Source organism: Arvicola amphibius, chromosome 3 (genome assembly GCF_903992535.2).
Source record: "Arvicola amphibius chromosome 3, mArvAmp1.2, whole genome shotgun sequence".
Classification (NCBI taxonomy): domain Eukaryota; kingdom Metazoa; phylum Chordata; class Mammalia; order Rodentia; family Cricetidae; genus Arvicola; species Arvicola amphibius.
The window spans coordinates 143,407,454-143,411,790 of record NC_052049.1 but is presented as its reverse complement, the minus strand read 5'-3'; the positions used below and the strand labels follow the sequence as shown (position 1 = coordinate 143,411,790).

At 46.2% G+C, this 4,337-nt stretch overlaps 1 long non-coding RNA gene across 1 annotated transcript; it reads left to right on the top strand.

The window, feature by feature from the left end:
* The first annotated feature begins 537 nt into the window (after positions 1-537).
* Positions 538-3,535, top strand: LOC119808703. The gene is made up of 2 exons (XR_005284548.1): positions 538-746; positions 2,826-3,535. It is a non-coding gene; the product is annotated as an uncharacterized LOC119808703 (long non-coding RNA).
* Positions 3,536-4,337: the final 802 nt, after the last annotated feature.

Genomic DNA, 4,337 nt, shown 5'->3' with positions numbered 1-4,337 from the left:
CTGTCCCTCAGGAAGCTCCAAAACTGAACCAAGCTTATGAATGAATAAAAGGATTTTATTCTCAGATGGACCCTCATGTAACAAATATCCACATCCAGTTTTCAGATGCATTTTCTACAAGAAGTTTAGTCGAATTCCCCGCCCCCCCCCCCCCCCCAGCCAGGCGCGTCACAGCTAGTTTGGAGGCTGGGGCAGGAGGATCACAAGATCAAGGCCTTCTGGTCCCCGGAGTGAGTTCAAGGCCAGTTTTGGCAACTTAGACTTGGCTCTAAGTAAAAAGCAAAGAAGACAAAAGATGCGCGTGAGGGCTGGGAACATAGTTAGTTTATCAGTAGAGTGCTTGCCTAGCCAGCACAGTGCCCTAGATTCAATTCCCAGCATCCCCCCACTGGAAAAAAAACATTTTTCAGTAACACAGGAGGCTAACAAAGGAGGCTCTGGAGCCCATGGCCAGCTTGAACTATTGTGCTGGTGAGGCGGGTCATGTTACTTGGGAATAACCTTTGAAACCGTATTTCAACATCCAGAGAACACAGATACTGAGAATGTTCTAGGGCTCTGAGTATCTCTTGTAAAGGAGATCTGGCAGGAGGCTGGGATTGCAGGAGGCCAACATCCTGCCTTTAAAACTCCACGGGAGGACCGGGCCAGGCCACGCTGCTGCAGGCGGAGCCACCTGCAAGTCCACGGGAGGACTGGGACAGGCCACACTGCTGCAGGCGGAGCCACCTGCAAGACCACAGGAGGTCCGGGACAGGACACACAGCTGCAAGTCATCCTGTTGAAACTCTCTCTCTCTCTCTCTCTCTCTCTCTCTCTCTCTCTCTCTCTCTCTCTCATTTATTCATTCTTTCTTCCTTTTTAAAATTTCTTTATTCTATGTGCTTTTTACACCATGTATCTTGATCCCTGTGCCTTCATTTCCCCATCCCTTTGCATGTGCCCTTCACCCATGTACCTCCCCCCCCCCAAAAAAAATTTAAGATAAAAAAGAAAAAAATAAGATAGAAAGGAAAAAAATAAAAATCTCATCATGGAAGCTACACCGTGACACAGCGAGTCATGCCGTAAACCCCTTTGTCCATATGTCCTGTAAGTGTTCATTGCAAAGAGTCACTGATCTGGTTCGAGGTCTCTGGTTTCTGTTGTGCTATCTCTATAGATGCTGGGTATTCACTGGGACTCTTGTGGATATCCTGTTGTTGCCCTGTGTTGTGGAGTTTAGTGTCTTCGGGTCAGGCCCCTTCGCGTGCTCTAGCAGATCCTAGGCGGGGTGGATGATAGGGCAGGCCAAGTCATAACCTTGGGTCTGGGCCTGGGCAGTTGTAGGGCTGGTCTGCCAGATGTGAAATGGGGAAAGCTCTCCCATGCTTACAACTTTGGCCTGACTTACCCACGCCTGCACTTACAGGGTCGGCTCTGCTGTGCTGCCCTGGCAACGTGCAGGCCTTGAGAGCCTCTTTCTTTTCCAAGACTCTGGGTCTCTATATGAGCCAGTACCAGTTTGGCTCCTAAGGACATTGGTTTTGTGAGACATTCTTCTAGGCACTGGGCTATGCATATTGAGCATTTCAAGACTTTGAATCCCCTGGAAATTTTCTGTTGAGTTGCAAGTGAACCTTCATTTGTGCCCTCTGTCTCCTGAGAAAACACAGACTTTAAAATGCTGGTGACTTGCTAACATTCTAAAAGCCTTCACTGATTTGGGAGTGGAGGCTTACACCTGTAACCCAATCATTTGGGAGGCTGAGACAGGAGAATTTCCTTGAGATCAAAGGCATCCTAGACTATATATTGAGTTCCAGCTTGGGCTGCAGTAGGAGTTTCTGTTTCAAAAGTTAATACAACGGACATGGAGTGTCATACACAGAGAAACTCTGTCTCAAAAAACAAAGAAAACAGCAACTACAAAACCAAAAGCAAAATAAAAAAATCAATACAACTTCTACTACTAATAATAATCAGGAAGAGAGGAGGAGAGGAAAAGCAAGAAGGATGGCGGAGAAGGAAGAAAGGAAGAAAAGAAGGAGGAAAAATTCCTCCTGAAAAATCAACCTGTGGGGCCAGGCGGTGGTGCAGCACTCGGGAGGCAGAGGCAGGTGGATCTTTGTGAGTTCAAGGCCAGCGTGGTCTACATCACTAGTTCCAGGACAGGCTCCAAAGCTACAGAGAAACCCTGTTTTGAAAAACAAAAAAAACAAAAACAAAAACAAAATCAACCTGTAGGCTTCACCTTAGAGATTCATGTAATAAAATCTATAGGATTCTGGGGTTATCTACCCGACACCCTAGAGATTCATACAATAAAACCTCTGGGTACATCCTTTTGAACTTCCTCAAAAGGAGTAAATTTTCATCTGCTTGTTCAGTTATAATTGTTGCCCAACAAACCATCCCAAGACTTATATGTATAAGAGAATGGTTGCTTTTCTTTGTTTTGTGTTTTTTCTTTAGTATAATTTTTATCAATTCTTCAAAAATTTTCTCATAATTTTTATTAAATATTTCAGAATTTCATAAAGCACACCCTGATCACACTCACTTCCCACACCTCCCAGGTCCATTCTCCCACGCTTGTGCCCCCCCCCCAACACACTAAGTCCAATTTGTATTACCCATATACTCATTGGAGCATGTTCAAACTCCTGGTGGCCAGTCCCTTAAAGAAAACTGAGTCCTTCCCCACCCACTACCAGAAGCCATCAACTGTGAAGAGCTACACTTTATCACAGTTTCAAAAGCTTCCTATCTAAACTGTTTCTTTTGGGGGAGGGGTAGAGTGGGAAGAGGTTGTCACAGAAGTCTTCAATGTGTCTCATTCTCAGACATGAGTCTTCAGCAAAAGACGCTTCCCTGTCCACGGCAGCTGGTGACGGCACCATGAACTTCCACACGGTTTCCAGAGGCAGCTTGGAACCCTGACATCAACCTCGTCCCTGGGAGCAGCACAGATCGTGGACATCAACATGGAGTATCCTCCCTGTTCTGTGCTGGAATGGTGGCTTGTTTTGTATGCATTTTTTTTAATATGTACAATCTTCTTGTAGAGCTCAGGTCGGTCTCAAGTGAGCAACCCTCCTACTTCTGCCTCCTGATACTGGGGTAACATACACTACCACCGTTCCCAACAAAAGATTGATTGAATCTCTTGTCCGCACAGATTCTTCATTAGGAAGTCTGACAGGGAAGAAAGGCAATGACCCAACTCTGTTTGGGGAGATCTGGGTCCTCCACCAGGAAGAAGGTGCGTGAAACAGAGGGTCTAAGCTGGAATCCGCTGCCTCACCCATGTATCTGGCACTTGATGGCTGGACATGTCTACTCACGGTCTCTCAGTGGAGTCTCTTTTCAGAACTATTTGGACTTCCGAACATAGCAGCTGGCTTCCAAGAACCAGCGTCCCCAGAGATGAGGGCCAGAGGCATGTGAGATATTTCTGTCCAGGCTCGAGGTCTCATGTTAAAATCGGAATGTGGGGTGAGATGATGTATTGCAGTCGTCTTTGGAAGATCATAATAAACAGCCGTAGATTTGACTTTCAGAAACAGCTAAAATTCCTTGGGAGTTAAACTTGATAAAGAAGAGAGGGGAGTTAAGCTGTTTGGATTATAAACTAAGAGTTATGGACTGGAGATGTGGTTCAGTTGGTAGAGTGTTTGCCTGGGACACACAAGGCCCTGGGTTGAATCCACGGTCCTGCATAAACCAGGCCTGTTGGCACACGCCTGTAATCCCAGGGAGGGGTGGGGATACACTCCAGACTAACAAGATCCTGTCTCAAAACAAACAAACCAGACAGAACATCCACACCCACACCCGCAAAACATTTTTGACAAAGTGTGTGCTCCAGTGGTGACCGTGGCCACTTTGAATTGGCCCTGCACGGATCCGTATTCCCCTCAGGAGCTCCTGAACATTCATGCAGGAGAAAGAAGCCATGTTTCTAATCAAGAATCTCTAGACTGGTTGGATTTTATGGATGGGATAGTTTTAATTTTTGTAGAGATGAGATATTATAGACTCCATAAACTGGGGTTGGGTTGGGTTGTCTTTGATATTCGCCTCTTGGAGACAGGGTGTCATGTAGCCTTGCCTTCCCAGACTGGTCTTGGACTCACTATATAGCATTGATGATGCCCTTTATCCTCTGACTGAGTGCTGGGATTATAGGTGGGTACCACCTCACAATGCGATCCTGGGGAAGGACTCAGGGTCTTCCTAGGCGGGTACCATCCTGAGCTACGTACAAGTAGGTGGCACTTTTGTTGTTGTTGTTGTTGTTGTTGCTGCTAATGTTGTCCATTTGCTTTTTGAGACAGGGTTTCTCTGTGTAGTCC